Here is a 19,939-nt window from a genome sequence, read left to right as displayed (position 1 = left end):
GTGGTCCCGGTGCCCAGGACAGTTGAGCGATAAAAGTCTTCTCAGCGACTTGATAAAATAATGCCCCGATGCCCAGCGGGGTACACTGCGGCCCGGAAATGCCTTTTGCTTCTTGCGCAATTAATAAATATGTCTTGTTTTAACGATAGAACTTTTATGAACTGGTTGCGTTGTGCTGAGCTTTTATAGTGAATGTATTGTTTTGTTATTATGTTATATTATTCTTGTTAAATTGTGCATTATATTCATGTATTCTGCGCTGGTTTGATTATATATTAATTTATCTCAAATCTTCTTCGGTTACCGTTTGTTAAATCAGTTTAATCTGTAAAAATGGAGGTGACTGAATTTTCCTTTGACGTGAAAAGGCGGAGAGAGAGAGAGAGAGAGAGAGAGAGAGAGAGAGAGAGAGAGAGAGAGAGAGAGAAATTATCACAGTTTCAACTTCGTATGATGTTTCATTCTTTTACTTGGTTTAAAAGGAAACCCAGAGAGAATGCTATGGAAATATATAGCATTTAAAAAGAGAGAGAGAGAGATAGAGATTAAAAGGGGGAAGCTGCAGAACCAGTCATTAAAGAGATTATTTATGAAGGGACAGACATGACAGGTGAGTGGGAAAGGAAAGACAGAGGAGAATGTAGTCATGAGTAAAGGAAGATGAAAGCTAAGCTGAAAAGGAGATGAAAGAGCAGAATCGGAGCACAAAGCACAAAGGGATAAGGAAGGGGCGAGACAGCGAAATATCATTTTGTAAAAGAGTATCCGAAGGTGACCCTTCCGTAATCCTTGTAGAACCATCGGGATTAAGACGTAATTGATTGCTGACGCCAATTCTCAAAATGCTTCCATTTTGAGAATTGGAAGGGCTGGTGGGCTGGAAGGATGTCAGGGGAAGGCTGAAACGAAGGAGGAGAAGTAGGGATCTTGGGAAACGGGAAAGTAAACCTTACGTTATGGTCATTCTTATATTTAACTTACGAAATTAATAATGAATTCGCTGGCCTTATCTTAGTCATGGTAGGTTAAAAAGGTAAGGTTAGCTTAGCCTGATCATCCTGTCACATCAGTGTGTCACCCGCTGATGTCCCCCACCCATGATTGAAGACGCCGTCATCCGTGAGGTGTTGCGATCCTGGAGTTGACTAAATAGGTTATGTTAAAAGACGAGGTTGGATGTATTCTCATTTATTCAGTGTTCAAATATTTTTTCAGATGCATCTTTGTCTAAGAACGTGAATATGCGAAGTGCTGTAGAAAAACTGCGTTATGTATGTTTTTTTTCTTATAAATTGTGAAAGAATTCTGTGGGAGATTGCTTTTCGTTAGTCATTGTTCATTTTATCAATATTGCTTGCGTTGTGCAACGCTCAAGAACTTATCATTGCTCAGTATTAACGTTAGCCTCATTGCATACAAAATACAAATATTATGGATCTCACTGAGTATATTACTTAGGGCTCTGGTGTATTTAGCTACTAATGTCATGCCCGACCCTGATGCCAACTTCAGGCGCATAATATAGTATATCCTGAGAAGCGCGACTTGCGATGGGTGTGGGCGTAGTGTCGCAATTTCTGAAAATTCTTGTTGCTTGCATTTTCTCTCTCTTTTGTGAATACTTGTCATCATTGCGTTTAATAGAAATTTTCCTGTCACAGGTTTCACAAAATGCGGGAATATATTAGTCAACATCATGACCATTATCATGATTATTTTTTGCATCCTTCTAGAGAGGTTGGCACCTCCAGATTAAACGCTTCCAGCTTCTCAGCGAGTCTTTGGGATGAGCTTGCTAGCCTCTCCATCTTTTCCTGAACCCAGCAGGTGCTTATAGATCTTTTTACATCTCGGGAGACTGGAAGGCCTGGAACAATGCACTGACCTAGAAGACGTGAACGGAACGCTGCACCACTCAACCATGCCATCCGCTATGCCTTATTGCAAAATGGTTTGTTACGTGTGTGTGTATATATATATATATATATATATATATATATAGATATTATATATATATATATATATTATTCGAAATCATCAGAACATTTGGTATATATATAAAGTAAAGATTAAACTGGGCAGGGTTAACACCCTGTTCCAAATTTTCCTGCCGTACATCTGCATACATGAATACATCCATCAGATTTACTAGTCATCTCAAGCATTTTGTACTTAAATGTTCACATTAACTTTTTTCTTTAATTGGCATTTTGTCATATTCATCAGATTATTTGCATAGTAAAACTAGTGATGGCTATGAAAATTTAGATAACTGCCACGCAGTTGGTTGCTATATTTTCCAGCAAATAAATAGTATTTATAAGCGACAACACCTAGGTCCTAGAATATCAACCTGCATTCAGTAAGGAAATTCGCCAAAAACGCGTTGATTCCATGAAATCGATATCATTAGGATTGTTACCAGTACTACTGTTACTAGCAGTTGCAGCAAAAGCTGTAGGAAGATGTTTTTGTTACTGTTGTTGGGATAACTGAAGTAAAATAAAAAAAGATCACTGTTAACAAGAGCACAAGACTCCCTATTGTTCTGACTGTGATGTATTTCAATACAGACTCTTTGTCCGCCTATACTTATTAATATTTATATATTCGTCTCTACTGGGACTTGAACCGATGACTGGCCATTTGGAAAGTGAAATATTTAGAACTGATATCTCTCACTACACAACGCTTACCTTCCCAAATGTGGCTCATGAGGGGCAGCTCGTCCGTATATCTTGGCAGCATCGCAGGACTTCGTCTGCCTACGCAGCCGGCAGACATTGTCTTATTCATTTGGTCTTTTGGGACTTTGGTGCACCAGTCGGCAAAGTCGGGTGATGTCAACGCTTAGTTTTTATTATGCACTGTAGATTATACCTTTAATGGTACCCAAGATTTGTCAGATATGTATATACAGGTTTTATTTTTCAAAGTTGTTCAGAAATGGTCACGAAATCGTTGCCATGCAATTTATTGGATGTGGTCAGGTTCTACGGTATCGATATGTACCATTCTCTTTCTGTATCAAGAGGAAAAAAAATAACAGATGTGAATGATGAGTGCTTCGAACATGAGGACCTCGTCGAGGTAATCACTACGCATCTCCAAAGGCAAGTCCATTTCCAGTGAGTGGCTGGAAATGGCTTTGCGATACCAAGTTTACCATAGATCAGATTTCGCACATTCATGCTCAAGAATTTGTTGTTCTGGTTATGGAACCGGTTACTTTCCCGTGTGTTTCAGTATGTCTTATCTTTGTTTTTAAAGAGACGAATATGACATGTTTTTTTTTTTTTTAACCGTAAAGGTTTTTTGTTTTTTCTTTTTATTTTTTTTTTTTTCATTTTTACATCTTGAAAAATCTCATATAAGTTTTGCTTTGTTTACTAACCTTCCTGTTCTTTCAATCTTCTCTTCTGTTTTCTTGTGAGGACGATGGGAGAGTTATGCATTCGCGAAAAGCGAAGACAAAACATCGAGGTTTATTCACTTGACACAAACTTCTGTACTTAACGAAATCTTGGACGCTACAGTACTTACCGAAAATATACGTCGCTACAGTGAATGCAAAAAATATGTGGTCACACTTACCTATGCATAAAAGGATTCCCTTCCTATTGAGTAGTACGATGCGCCTGGAATCTTAGGATTTATGGGTAAATATTTAACATTAATAGCATCATATTTACAGGAGTGAGATATCTCATGAATTAATCATGCGGTTTCAGTCATGCATATAAAAGAGAGAGAGAGAGAGAGAGAGAGAGAGAGCGAGAGAGAGAGAGAGAGAGAGAGAGAGAGAGAGAGAGCGGTAACGATGTTCTACAAGCATTAGAAATGTTGGGTCGAAGATAATTCAAATTCCATCGACGGTCGGGTGCGAATAAATTTCTCACCAAAGAAGTAAAATGATAAAAATTATAAGGTATTTTCCCCATATTTCGTGGAACACCTAGGAATTATATATATATATATATATATATATATATATATATATATATATATATTATATATATATACATATATATATATATATGTACGTAGATATATATGTATATATGTATATAATAATAATATATATATATATATATATATATATATATATATATATATATACACATATATATATATATATATAATATGTATATACTATCTATTATATATATATCATATATATAGAGAGAGAGAGAGACGAGAAGGAGAGAGAGAGAGAGAGAGAGATACATGGTTTCCTTGTCTGAAGAGTGCTCACATCCCCTGGAAAAGAGACGATTTATTTTCTACTGTTACATCGTCGATATTAACAAGTCCAGGTATTTAATCGAATCTTCCTGTCTTCGTTTTTAACCCAATTAGGTTGTAGATTATAACCAAACATTGTTTTACTATGAAAAAGGTTGTATATAAACGGAACTAACAGCATGAAAGCAAAAAAGGGAGAGCGCACCAAGCAGCGTAAGATATGTTTGCCATTTAGCATTGAAGGCTCAAGTCATGCGTTTGTGAGCGTCTTACATTAGAATGCAAATAGCCTTCAGAAGCTACCGAAAGTTCACCAAGGTCAAGATGCTCTGGGTTTATTTGGGAGATGATCGATGAGTTAGTTACCCAGATCTCTGTAACGCCGAACAGATGCCGCGATAAGAATTTAAGTTATGGCTTTTTATTGGAGGAGTAGACAGCACTTGATTTGTCGTCCAAACCTTAATCGCTATTTTACTGTTAATTGATGGTGGCTAGTATTTTATGGCTTATGTATGGTTTTTTATTCGTTACATTTGCGTGCGTCGTCATTTTAGTTTCGTAATCACGTCTACTGAAAGGCAGCGCTGTCGACTTCCATGCGTTATTGGCATGTTCGTTGGAGACCGAGATTTCCTTACGCATTCAGGAGATTGCTCTCTCTTCATGTCAAGTCCCAGAGGCATTCCAGCGGCCATATACAATTCAGACAGAAGCTAACTTACAGATATCAACTTTTATTTCTAACATCAGCAATAAGACATTAATATTTTAATACATCAGAGAGAGAGAGAGAGAGAGAGAGAGAGAGAGAGAGAGAGAGAGAGAGAGAGAGAGAGAGAGAGACTTACAATAATCACTTTTTCATTCCTATTGGGAAAATGTTCATATATACTTGTGGTGCTTCAGATCCATAATTATCTTTCATATCAAAGAAATTTATGTTGCTGCCTGAATGTGTGAGTGTTTGCAAAAGAGAAAGAGAAACACGCAGTCAGGCAGAGAGAGATAGAGAGAGAAACCTACTTCGTACATATCAATGACTTTCGTCATTCCGTTTTTACCATATTTTGGCAAAAATTTGGTGTTCCTTTCTACCCATAAGCTGTCCATTACAACACGAATTTATATTTTATGTAAATAAAGTTTACAGAAAGACTTTCAAATGAGAGAGAGAGAGAGAGAGAGAGAGAGAGAGAGAGAGAGAGAGAGAGAGAGAGAGAGGTGTATAAGATTACGCTGGGTTTATACTTACCCGGGTTCTTGCCTTAGAGCAGTCCGTAAGTGTGGTTAGGTGTTAAAGGGTGTAAGAAGCCTAGTTTAGACTTCTGGACATATCCTACCAACTAAGAGAGAGAGAGAGAGAGAGAGAGAGAGAGAGAGAGAGAGAGAGAGAGATGCTTCTTAGTAACTTTTTCTTTCCTGATTTAGAATGGGAAAAACAATTAAGGTCTTTTTATTTCCATAGTGAGTTGTTAGACTGTAGAAAGGAAGGCTTTCTCATCAACGGAGCTTTTAGAAATATTTTATTTGTCTACTAAGAATGACTTAGAGTAATTTTGGACATATTAAAATGCAAGTTATGAGTGTCTTTCTGTCTACGAAAAGTCGACTGGAAAAGACGCTGCAAAAGGTTGGTTGTGGTAGATAATATTTAACGAGGCATGAGTAGCAACACGCAAAATACAACGAAATCATAAGGTGGCAGTGATGGTGATCACAGTGCTCGAATCTTATTTCCAGGCTTTCGTTTTGTATTTGTTCCTTGTTACTCGAGCTTGTAGTATTATCATTTACGTTTTGTCTTTCCTGTATTGCGCTCTTTGTATTACAAATTGTAGACACCTTTGTATGGAGAACACTTTTTGCCTTTGCATTTTAATGCTTCATTCAGTGTCGTAAAGCGCTTCCAACCCCATTGAGGTCTTCGCTTGAGTGGTTCTGTACTTCGTTTGGTACGTAGGGTCCGGTCATTATCGCGTATCTTTGTCATGAGCTCCTTTTGAATATGGTATACTTTCATACGGATGCTTATAGCTGCAACTCGTTATGGGTTTTCAAGTGTTAGATTTGTTGCGCTAGAATGTTTCAATCTGAGAAGAAATTGTATTTAACACGTAAACGTCTTGGTATGTTCCGGTTGTTTAACTGAACGCTATTTGCTTAAAGTATAAAATTACGGCGAAAAGTTTGCGAATGACAGATGATTAACTACGTCATGCATGATTACAAGTTGTTACGAGTAGTGATTCATTTGTAATATTTTGATGCAAAAGGAAGGCAGGTCATCGCAACAATTCAGTCCGTCTTGAATTACATATAATCGGACACAAAACATTGATTGTGAAGACTGTATTTCACTGCTATCGCAGTTATAAGCTTTTGTGATCCTAGAATGCGAGGCTGCCCTGGGGTCACTCCAACTTGTCTCCTAGGTAGGATTACCAGCGGACGCCCCACGGTCAATAACTTTTCTATTTATGTGACGCAGCCGTGCCCGGGAATGAGGTGACTCGAACGCTCTTCACGAAAGCGCAACTGAAGGTTGTTGACTGCAGTCGCTTTAGTGAGATTGAGTGACGATCGGGGTGAGAAAAGAGCAAAGGAGAAAGTAACTTGTAAAGTGGCACAATGTGGTAATAGCAGTCCGTGCCGTGGGCACACCGTTGCTCCCCTACGGGCACTGAACTCTCCTACCCCAGCTCACCCTCGGGCGTCGACGGCACACCCAGTCTAGCCACGCACACTTCGTCGTTTCTTTACTTGTCCCCATTTTGGATTTTTTAATCGAAAGGAGGGTTGCCTCTGCAGCAGTGCCACCGAAATTTCGAGCTGGGCCGGGTCTCATGCGTCATGTTCCACCAGGTGGGTCCAGCTGCCGAAATGCCATCTCAATAAGCTAGTCAGCAACTCAGTGATCATATCCCTCAGTCACCGGGTATGGAATCCTCTCGCTCGGTGCCGTCCAATCGAAACCAAGAATTTATCTTGCCTGGAAGGTTCCGATTGGTGCTCGGAAGCCTCTGAAGTCTACGCCAGTCTTACAAAACTGACTACCGGCGTCTCCAGACCAATCAGAAAGGTGACAGAGTGAGACTCATGTTCTCATTGGCGGCCTTAAGTGCGTGAGCTTTTTAGATGGCACAGTAATGCTGATCCCGTTGTATGAGTGAGCTTGGAATCTCCATTTTGTTGCCAGCTGTAGGATATTGTCTTCAGAGTGGACCTCAATTTTCTTGCGATGCGATCATATCCTACACTTCATTCTCACCGGATGTTGAAGGACATCTACAAGGAACCTATCGGCCTTGCTGCTTCACGCTGCTGTTTGCTTGACGTTTTCAGTAACAAATGACGAAGCGCCCCTATTGTATAGAATTATCGCGTTACGATAAGCTTGAAAGGCCGGGGTCATTCCTGTAAGATTGGTCTTGATAACCCTGCACGTCGGGAACGTTCGCCGAAGTTTCCACTTCATGGAGAAGGTGAATCGGCTTTTAGGAAGAGAAGAGAAAAAAAAAAAAAAAAAAAATCCCACTCAGAATTTTTTTGTACTTGCTACATTTGTCCATTGTTGAGCATCCCATGTTAATTTTATCGACTGCGCCCATGAGTCTCCTTTTCTTCACCGACAGTCTTACCAAACAATGAGCAGGATATCAAAGGGTGGTCATTTCGTCCCTCACCGCGCCTCCCCACATCCCCCAAACTCGGCCATTCCGCCCCCTCAGTACCCTCCATATCTATGCTGTGAGCCCAATCTCCCACCCCCCTCCCTTCCCCCAAAAAATCAAGCTCACCGATTGTGATAGCTGACCACACCGAAGTATCACCCTTGCCCTCTCTTCCCCTTATAACAAACAAACGCACACATACACGCCGCTAACCACTTCCCATCCTTTCCTAAGACTTTTTTTGATACACCTGTTGCCTCAAAATTGAATTCTGTATCACCTGTGCATTGGATTATGGAGGATTTGGTTCGGCGGGATCTTCTCCGGTAGGGGAGTGTAGATCTCTTGCCACTACATTTGATGACGTTAAAACCTTTTTGCTTGATTGAGTCATTTATCAGATGGATTGGAGATCTGGATTAACTTCTATTAGGAATTAAACAGGCTAGGAAAAAGACGTTAGGTAATATCTCTCTCTCTCTCTCTCTCTCTCTCTCTCTCTCTCTCTCTCTCTCTCTCTCTTATTTTGAAATTCTCAGTCTTCTAGAAGATATATACTCCTGTGAATTATTAATTGATTATTTTCTTAGTTGTTTGTCTATATACATATATGAAAAAAAAAAAATTCGTGAGCACTTGCCTTTTCTTGCTGTAAAGATTTTACAGAGGCGAAAACTTGTTCTTCAGTATACTAGATATTTCTTTATTAAGAAAAATGAGTCTTCTTGATGGTGCTCTTGGAAGAGTGCACTGCTATACGTGAGTATCTAAATACACATAAGCGCATCAAATTTTCAAGTTTGATATATAATTGGCATCATGAATGAAATACCCATCTCCTGCCTGCCTCTCATTCATTGAGTTTAGTTGCAAGTGTGTCTGCGGCTCCAACACCGGCTTCAAGTCATGTTCATCATTTTCATTGATTCGTTTCTTCTTGGCCTCCGTCTACAGCAGAGCAGCTCCAGCGAACACCGCCATCCAAACCCACTTTTCATTCCTAGCTTAACCTTTACAGCAAGGAAAGGCTGATTGGGTTTAAACTCCATTTGAAATTATATTCTTTTACATATGAAGACGGTTCTTAAGTATCATTACATATATATACATACATTCGCTAGTAATTGACTAATAATTGACAACAGCAAATATTCTTCCAGGAGACTGTGTTGGAATATCAAAAGGAAAAAATAAAACAAACTGGCCCTGACCAGTTTCGGCTATGAAGACCGTATCCCCGGTTTCATTTTTCCTTTTATCATTTTTCGTTTAAAGGTTACGCGTTAGTGTGAGTTGCGCGCGTACACATCTTTATGTATGTATGTATGTATACATGTGTGTTCAGATTTGAAGAAAAAGATGGCAATGGTTGCATTGCATATTTGCTGGAGTTGAAAGACACCTGATGAGAACTGGAAGGTTAAGCGGTGATCATGAAGCAGAAACGAACCTAACGGATAAAGCAAAGACAAGACAACTAAGCGAGGATCTTTTGCAAGCAGTGCCTGTTATTAATGCAGACCAGACGTAAGGAAGATAAGAGCGAAGTCAAAAGAAGATTTTCATGGAACTGCCTTCTTAGTTGCTTTTCTTCAACACCACCTCCTCGGCCAATCGTGTGTGGCTATCAGTTGTTCATGTCTCACATGAGTCATGTACATTAGACTCGCTGCTTTTTAATTCATACAGAAACCAGTGTTATGCTGTTAAATCTTCTCATTTTCAGTGTTACCCTAATATTTCTGCAAAATGTTAAGGAAAAATAAAGAAAAGCTACATTTATGTCATTGTTGTGTAAATTTTTTGTGCTCCAAATAAAAAATTTCTTTGAGATTAACATTAATCGCTTCAAAAGTGGTGCATGAATAAAAGCAAAAGGGTAATGCGCAGTGATATCCAGATTTACTAGGGCCTTTGAATAATTCGTTAGTAGTGTATTTAGTTTTCAGATAAGGGCTTCAGTGAATCCAAACTTGTGTCAGTAACTCTGCAAGAAAGACAGAGAGACGACGTGAAGTCCAAACTAATAATCTTACTTTGCACGTCGTGAAGACTCCCCCCCCACTTTTTTTTTTTTCAATCTAAAACTCTTTTCTTCCAGATTTTCTTTTTGTGGCAATAGACATAAAATGAGTTCCATCAAATCTGTTTTGGGATGTTTACTCTGCCTGAATTCCCATCTGGTTTAGGCAATATCTTCCATCCTAAAATCAAAATACCAAGTGTCAAGATTACGACTGATCTACGTCCAACTATTCCATACCCGCTGCTTTCTCAACTTATTGGTCTCACCCTTTCTCATCCCATAGCAGGTGATCTCAGATTTCATTGCTTTATACTATACATAATTATATTTTCCTTTATTGCCGATTTTTTTCAACATTAGTATCATGTATTTACCAGTTGTTTATATCTCGCCTGAGTTTAAAGATAGCAAATTATATAAGAAAAATACTGCAATTTACCAGCGGGAAACAAGAGAAGAGGTAAAAGTAAAGACAACAGAACTCGGCAGATAAAAAGGTAAAAAGGGAGGCAGAACTGGAATAAGGATGCGGGCGAAAGTAAGTGAGGACTGAACACCTGATGTTAGTGAGGACAAACAGAATGCAGTGGAAAATACAGTCTTGATTTATTTAGTAAAATAAGATAAGAACTTTACGGGCAGACAGACAGTCAATGCATATTGCAGAGGGAGAGAGTGTCTATTTTGCTTCTTTTCTTTTTTTTAACGTTTTGCCTAAAATCGAATCACCTCATTTACCATTTTGAGGTTTTTTTGTTGTAAATATGAATTAACGTTGGATTGCAATCACCTTATATTAAAATATTTTCATGAGAGAATGCGGTAGATACACATTTTAATGACGAATGAAAATTGCAGCAAGTTATCAGTTTGTTTTAAGTATGCAGTTCAGTTACATTAACAAGATAGAGTTTACTATCAAAAGTGCAGGATAGAGAAAAGAACTGACCACGTAGGCGAGGCCTTAGTTCGAAGATATGATTTCTTACGAAGGGGAAAATTTACAGTGACATCACTTTTTGAAGATGACATCATTGTCATCGAATTGAGTAGGTGATGCAATATTCTTGATTAGACATTTATTAACAGCCTTTTGGCTCCGTTGATGTAGCGGTAAACCACTATCAAAGGGAGTACTTGTTATGTCTCTAAATCTGACCGCAAAAATCTAAAATTCAATGGAAAATCAGTACTTATTACAAAATTACTAATTTTCTTATCTTGATGCTGCTATATATGTAAAAATAACAATAAGAAAAACAAGCATGGGTTCAAGGAAGGAGTTCGCTATTTCTGTATAAGAGTGGTTTTCAAATTTGATTATTCTTAATACAATAGTGGTGTAAAGTGTTAAGTGAACAAAGTGATGTAAAATGTTAAGTGAACAAAGTACTGTATCATGAACGTGACGAAAATCACAACGAAATTTTGCACTAGATCGGAGCTCCTTTGTTCTCGACGTACATGAACTGTGCAGTTGAATCAGTCTTTTACGAAGTTATATCTTGCTGCATTTTAGAACAGACCTTTTGTAATTTGCAATATCCACACGTCATTTCCATCACGTAGTTCATTTTCGATACAAAGTTATACTGTCACTTAAAGCGATTATTAAGCAGTTGGAATCGCTGTTTTTCTTATTTATTTAGTTAATAAAAGACAGTATTCAGTCTTCTTCATCAACGGTTTCTGTGAGCACAAACTTTGTGCTCAGTCATTACTTAACCAAACCTTTGCAGTTTAGCGATTTTTATTTTAAAATCGAATCCTATAATCTCTTGAAATAATTAGAGAAAGTTTCCTTGTTTCCTCTCTGTCCATGCTAACGAATCAGATTTCTATCTTCTCTATCGTCAGTTATTGGAAGTACAAACTTGGCATTTAATAATCTTGGCACAAAGAAAATGAACGTCATCTTCACGAACTCTCTCGAGGGACTGCGATGACGGATCAAGTGGAAATCTCCAATGAAGGAAGGACTCGTTTCATAGAAGAGTTTTGCGTCCCGTCAAATTTTTGTAGAGCTCCGATTTGCAAGTTGATCGAAGCCGTAATGCTGTATGTTCTAGCATGTTGTTTAACATTTTGCGAAGAAGTGTAATACTGATATACCTTGGTCATTAGTGCTAATCAACATGCGCAGTGGGTCGTTGGCTTGTACGTTGCAATATATTGTGTTTTAGTTTTAGTGTTTTACGAAGAACCGTGATGGTAACAGATCAGTATCGATTTTGGAAACTAGAAAATAAAAAACACAAATTGAGAACAAATATATTTAAGAAATCCACGTAAAGTTTCGGACCGTCAAGCTCCGAAACTGTACTTGAATTTTTAAGAATTGTGATACTGAAAATCGTTATCATCTTCGTCTTCGTCATTAACGTTGCATGTCAGATATTTACTTTGTTGGGGTAGATGTGAAATGAGTCTCTCTCAACTTATTTTATGTAGACTTTATTCTGAACTCCCAGGCCCCAGCTGATTCAGGAAACCGCCCTTTATCGTGAATTTCTGGGCCTCGGTGCTAGTCTCGCTTCTGCCACTTCCATGTTGTCTGTTGCCATATCTAATACTGAATGGTTAGCAGTGGTAACAAATCAGTTCACTATTAACCTTTCAGTGAAATAGAAAGGATAGTTTTGAAAAGAGCAAAGTTAATCGTGGCATCGCCGGGGTTTAATGTACGTATCTAGAGCAAGCTCAGACAAAGCGCGTTGCTCCAAACACCTACCACCGCGTCTCTCTCTCTCTCTCTCTCTCTCTCTCTCTCTCTCTCTCTCTCTCATTGATATAACAGAACTGGTCACGAAAATCTACATGAAGTTCACCGACCTGACCCCTGAACCCAGGCTGCACAAGACGGGGGAGCTGAAGATCGGGTGGCGACGCCAACGGGAGCGAGAGAGAGAGGACCACCAAGAATTTTGGGAGCTAATTTTGAAGAAATATTTACTGTTTTCCTCCCAGAATCTATACTGAATGTTCATTGCTCAGTATCAATCATTTCTATGCCTTTCTTACAAGACTATTTTTCTAGAATTTCCTCTAATTAAATCTTCTGTACCGAGTGCTAAGAATCTTTTTCTTAAACACCCAATGTTCATTCCTTCATAAGTCTACATTGAATTGCCAATACTGTCAGTACCTTTCGTGTCTGTATTACAAGAATATTTCGTGTTTTCTTTGATTTACCTCCGTTTCGGCAGTACAGGGTGCTAATGATCTGTCCTTTCCAGTTCCATCGTAAATCTATGAACTGTATTTAATACTTATTGTTCAGTATTCAGTCTTTCCATTTTTTATTGTATTCTATATTTTGCCCTCATAGATCTGCTTTGAATATGCAGTATTCATTTCTAATCCTTTCCATATTTTTAATTTTATTTCCTCCTAAATCATCCTTGAATAATCAGGGTGATATTTTTTCCTTTTTATTTTTCTGTAAAAGAAATCTATTGAAATGGTGTTGTCTGTCCGTCCGCACTTTTTCTGTCTGATCTCATATCTTAAAAAGTACTGAGGTTAGAAGGCTGCAAATTAGCATGTTGATCATTCACCTTCCAATCATCAAACATATCAAATTGCAGGCCGCTATCCATAGTAGTTTTGATTTTATTTAAAGTTAAAGTTTGCCGTAATCGTAGGTCTGGCAGCGATATGGGACAGGCCACCAACGGGCCGTGGTTAAAGTTTCATGGGCCGCAGCTCATACAGCATGACACTGAGATCACCGAAAGACGGATCTATTTTCGAACCGAAAGATAGATCTATTTTGGGTGGCCTTGATTTTACACTGTACAGAAAACTCGTTTTCACCGAAGACACCGGTGCATTTTTTACTTGTTTTATTATTAAATCGGCCTTGATAGCGCCCAACCCGATTTCCGTATCGTCCCCCTTTTGTCCCGCATTCCTGGGTGGAGACCGACCTTTGTTTGCAAGAAACAGGCTGTGATGTCAAGCCATACTGTGACTTGCCGTTGTGCTGATGCAAAGCTTATTTTCAATCTTATAAACGCTTTACTGGAAACCTTTTCTTTTATTCATTGATTCAGTAATACATCGATCAAATAGTCGAAAAAAAGTGTTGTTTAAAAATCATGATAATGTCTTTGGGTATTATGCCTGAGAATAATGGTTGGATTTGTCTCATCCTATATCAGGGCCATCCAAGTTGTTCAGTCTGAGGGCCACTCTTGAAAAAACAAAAAGTGTGCATGCATGTATGTGTGTGTGTGTGTGTTTATGTATATAAGTGTGTGTGTGTATATATATATATATATATAATATATATATATATATATATACTATAGTTAGTTATATATTATATATATATATTTATACGTATATATTTATATATACATATAATATTTATATGGTATAATATTTATATTATAATATTTTATATATATATATATATATATATCTATATATCATACTTATCTTATAGTATAATATATGAATTATTTATATACTTCCATATATTTTAGTATGTTACACTATATCATTGTATATCCATGTATTATACTCGCCTATTTCTCTCATACTTACTAACCTGTATATATATATATATATCCATATATATAGTATATATATATTATATTTATATTACTTAGAAATTCGATCATTGAAGAGTGACAAGGACTTATTTCAGAGGAATTCAAAGAAATATATTTTAAAGAGGGCAAACAAGGTTTTATTTAATTCAAACAAAGGTAAATTTAGTGGGAATGCTGATAAGAGATTGACTTATTATTTTAAAAAATTCAGGGTGAAAATCAGTGAGAGCACATCTTAATTCGGACTCAAGATTTACCCCTAATTGAGGATCGTAATGTTGAATTTAATAACTTCATGAATGAAAATGTGCTCTCACAGAGCCAAGTTGAACCAAACATTGACAATAGTTTTGACACATAATCAGAAATGTGTGGGTAATCATGTGAGCAGGATATTTGTGTCTAAAAATCGAATTTCACATCTTGATGGGCATAATAAGTTTTCATTTCAATTAATTCTTCTTGAAACAAAGGTACATTGATTTTGCCTACAGCTGACAATTTACACAATCTCTATGACCTATTTTTCTCTCGCGGGCCACTTTTGGCCCACGGGCATGGGGTTGGATGGCCCTGTCCTATATATTTACTCTGCAATTTTTCTTTCGAAACACTTACCTTTTACGTTTTAACATCTTCTTTCTTGAGTTCTCCATCACCTTATATTTTTTTTTTAATTAATAACATCATCCTTTCTTCAAGAGGCTGAAGTGCTACCGCTTTCTTTGTGGCTAAGCCACGCCATTCCTCTCACTTTTTTCCGTTTCATTCTAGTCTAGGCTAGAAAGACCAATTAAGATGCCCGTTCAGTTAACCTTTGCTCTTAAAAAACATTGTCTCTGGGAAGACGCGAAACATTGCTAGAAAACCAGTTTTCGATAGAATTTCTTGACTCTTGTAAGCCAGTTTCTTGAGGCATTTTTATGAAGAATATGAGCAGCTAAGCATAAGACACGAGCTATAAAAGTCCCCCTTGGTCTGTCGCTATGGATTTTTAAGATAAAATATTGTTTGGAAAAGTGCATTTAAGTTGAACCAAGTAAGTTAACTGTTCTGTTTCATCTCACTGTAATAAGTAATTTTTTTGCCACTTCTAAAAAGCTTTTGAGATTGATGATTGCGTTCCTGTAGAGTATCTTATTTATGCAGTAAAGAGTCGGTGAAAATAAAGGCACTCTTTTCCAAAAGTCTTGTAGGAACTATTCTGCCAAAAAAACTTGGGGTTTTATATTGGAATAAACAGTATCGTTTTTCCTGAATCTTAGGAACATGATATATTTAATTAATGTCTTCATCATAAATCTTGTAGTGTAGGAACTGGTCTCCATAGAAACTTAAGATATATTATCTGGAAATAAATTGTTCTTTTTAAGAATCTTGTAGGAACAATCAGTGGGTTTTTTCTTTCTTTTTTATCTCGCAATAATTATCCTTCTCAAGACCTCTTGATATTTTGAATGGTCTTATATACAGGCGACATATTTTATTATACAGATAGGAAATGAAGTTAATTTACAGGACAAAAGTTTGCTCTTCTAGCTTGGCATAAAGATTTGTTATATATATTGCGTCGAATAAACAAAGACGATAACGTGACAGATTTTTTGTATGTTGGATTGAACTTTGAAATTAAAACTCATTTTGCTTACGAGAACTTTTATATACTTTCAAATAACACATTGCCGTTGAAAAAGAAGGTAGAAGAGCGGAGCCATGTATAATCACTCAACCAAACATGTTGAATATTTTTTGTACCCATTATACAGTTCAAAAGTTGATGTAATTTGTTATTCAACAACATTACTTGTACAATTTGACAGATACTCTTAAGCTCGCTAATTTAGTAGAATTGCCAAGGTCCATCCTTTCCGTAGCATTTTCCTAAGATTGTTTGTTTAGACACACAACATGTGATCTAGGACAGACTAGATAATATCTATTCTTAGAGTTATTTTACAGATATACTAATAAGGTGTAGAATATCAATGTTTTCATAATCATTCCATTGCAGAGTTTAAGTGCTCTCTGCCCCTAACGGTAAAGCGTCCCAACATAAAGTACCGGTTATTAATTTTGTTGGAATTCTTGCTCCTTGTTTCCAGCGGTGCATTAAGATTCGCCTTCCGCGGATTTGCACTGTGTAAATATTACGGGGAATTAGCATATTGGAAAAAAAAAAACGTCTATTACTTTATGGGTATGTGCCATGCGCCATGCTGAGTTTTTGCATGTTTGATTCTTTTAAGTCTGTCTACGGTATTATAGAGTATATCTCAAGACCTTTTGATGTGATGTTCTTGTTTGCGTATCACTTGAAGCTTTTCTTAATAAAGTTAATAAACTATGAGCTGCAACTGAACTTGTTGGATGAACTAAGGAGGACCGAAAGGAGATACGCCGAAAATGATTATTATGAATCACTATAACACTTTTCGATGGGAACTACGTTTTCCAATAAGTACTGTAGTACATTTGAGTGAGAAAGAACTCGTTCTTGACGAGGCTACATCATCTAATAACAACATAATGTTCATTTGCTCCATGTCCGCTAGGGTGAACTGGTGACCTATGGGCCACTTAGTATTTTGTCGCCTACAGGATATGACTTCTAATTTCTTTTTTACTTGGCGGGTAGTCAAGTAATTATGATGATTATATATGTCAATTTCATTCTCAGATTCGCTTGGTATTTTGATTTTGGTATAAAAGATGACTAGTGAGATGTCAAAGTATTTCGGTTCAATCAATAACATACTTGACTGCCAACCAGAAATTACTTTATGTTTAATTCCAGGTTTTAGTATCGAAGAATGAAATTAATGAGCATATGATATGGACTTTTATCTATATATATATATATATATATATATATCATATATATATATATATATATATATATATATATATATATATATGTGTGTGTGTGTGTGTGTGTGTGTGTGTGTGTGTGTGTGTTTGTGTGTGTGTTTGCGTGTGTGTGTGTAAGTGTATATATATATATATATATATCTATATATATATATTATATATATATTACATCATCAATAACATTCTCTCTCTATCTCTCTCTTCCTCTTCTCTGCTCTCTCTCTCTCTCTCTCTCTCTCTCTCTCTCTCTCTCTCCTTGCCCCAGCCCACTAACGCCAATTCTCTTTCTCATCTTACCATTTTCCTTCAGGGCGTCAGAGTGTCGAATTCTCGCTGGCCATTGTTCTTAGTTTGCGAAGTTGTTAGCTAGTTTGGGAGTTTGGGAGCTCCGTATTCATAATTAGTCGAAACGTGTATGCGAAGACTCTAAAATATCAAGAGTCATCATCGCCTTCAGCCTGTGTGCTGTTGGTGATGACGTCGAAGTATCGTTAATGAACCTCCCATTATAAGACAGAATCGCTCCAGAATCAATGAGGCCGAGAATAGTTTGTTTATGCTCTGAGGCATATCGCTTTACACGCCGCTCTCTACCCCGTTGTAAATAGGCGGGAAAGGGAATGGATGTCTAACAATGTCAGTTATTTTTTCTGCGAGCTCTACGTTCGTTTTCGCTTGTGCGCTTTCATAACCCTTGGTTATTCGTATCTTTTTTTTTTTTTTTATCCATTTCGGTTAACCTTTTATTTCTTTTTGCGGGTTGTTTGAGCTATGTATCACACACACACTGTTGCCTTTCTGAGTCTTATTGTGACCCATTTCCTCTTGTATCCAACTCCTAATGTCTGTTGCATATTTCTAAGGTGTGATTTTGTCTTGATTGATTTTCCCTAGCAATGCTGTCTGTAGTACAAATTTCTCCAGTCTCTCGTTATCAACTTGAAAATCAATATACTAACAAAATCAGTCGGTTTCTTATAATGCCATCTACATTCAAAATGAAATAATTCTGTTATAGCATCTCTGCTTGCATCAATCTCTCTCTGAGCTTCTTAAACACTCTTTTTAGCTATCTTGTAATCCACAGTCTGGGCAGAAATACTGCTCACCTATCCTCACTCTTCTAAGCCATATGCCTCGGAATACACTTTCGCCTTTCCCAAACTTCTTCTACCTTTATCCTATCACTGTCTCACATTACTCAATTTAAATTTGTTTTGGACAAGCTCACCTACTCCATTGCATACCCCTTCCAGTACTCCAGAATCTATATTTCTCTGCCATTGCAGACTGATTTTTGTACTACTAATTTTCTTTCTTTTACACCTAACCTCCTGTATACATCATATGCTCCTATTTCTACATGCCAGCAACTCCATCCACTCTGTACTTTTTCCTAACTTGCTTCATAATAGTTTTCGATGGAATTCTTGCATCCCTTCACTAAATACTGCCTGCAAGATATCAAGGGCCAGTTCATTCTTAGATTTCAGTAAATTTGGTGCTGCATCTTTCATACAGTTCTAGTATGCTCTTACAGAGCAATTTGATCATCTCTATCTCTCTCTCACTTCTGTGGACTTGGGTCAATACTTAATCTTGGGGATTACAACCCAGAAGTTTTTCTATGTAACTTCTAAACATTTGCTTTTCAAGTATTACAATGAAAGGATCTAATATATAAAACCAGTTCCATTTAGAATTATTTCATTTTAATCTGATAGGTAATGAACTTTAACCCTAGTCTGGTTAGGCAATGAACTTTAACCCTAGTCTGGTTAGGCAATGAACTTTAACCCTAGTCTGGTTAAAGTATTTGAAAAATAGCTATGGGAAGATGACATGCTAAATGCTGCTAACTATCAGATTAAAATGAAATAATTCTAAATGGAACTGGTTTTATATATCAGATCCTTTCATTATTATACTTGAAAAGCAAATGTTTAGAAGTTGTTCTTATGAAGTAAAACTGTCTTGCCCTGCACATTGGAATTGGAATATAAAATTTAGGCCGAAAGCTATGAAGATAATCAGAGCTCAAAGCAAAATGGAGAATAAAGAAGATTTAAAGATTTAACAAGAGGAAAACCTTGCAGTTGCACCACTAAAGTTATTAGAAGGGGTTTCAGCGAGGGGCTGGAGAGATACTGCAAAGAACCTCAAGTAATGCACTGCATTAGTACATTGATAGAACTACCCACTATGGGAGCCCTGCACATTGTTGCAGCCTTTCATGTATAACCATGCTTAATTGTTACCTGCATTTTTTTTAATGGGTAAAATTTTGTAGTAACACTTCCACCACTGTCTTGGCAGTATTAAAAGCCCCATGGTTAAGTCGGGCCAGGGATAGAAATAAGAACTTAGTGTTTACCTATTACATAAGTGCCATGTGCAGTGCGCTCATAGCCTCTTGTTGGGAAGCAGCCTCCCTTGAAACATTTTCTGATGGATCATTTTGTTGATAATTGGCAAAATAATTATATACTACTGAGCTGCCATCAGTAGTACAGTTACATAACCAGTTTTTAGCCTTTGCTATTTTTTCAATTGAGGGAAAATTAAAA

General features: G+C 37.2%; 1 long non-coding RNA gene across 1 annotated transcript in view; it reads left to right on the top strand.

Annotated features, from left to right (window-relative positions):
* Positions 1–19,939, top strand: part of LOC135223874 (uncharacterized) — a 194,872-nt gene that overhangs the window by 158,834 nt on the left and 16,099 nt on the right. The gene's annotated exons all lie outside the window — the stretch shown is intronic.

This window comes from Macrobrachium nipponense, chromosome 20, assembly GCF_015104395.2.
Source record: "Macrobrachium nipponense isolate FS-2020 chromosome 20, ASM1510439v2, whole genome shotgun sequence".
NCBI lineage: Eukaryota > Metazoa > Arthropoda > Malacostraca > Decapoda > Palaemonidae > Macrobrachium > Macrobrachium nipponense.
This window is presented reverse-complemented; position numbering and strand designations above follow the sequence as displayed.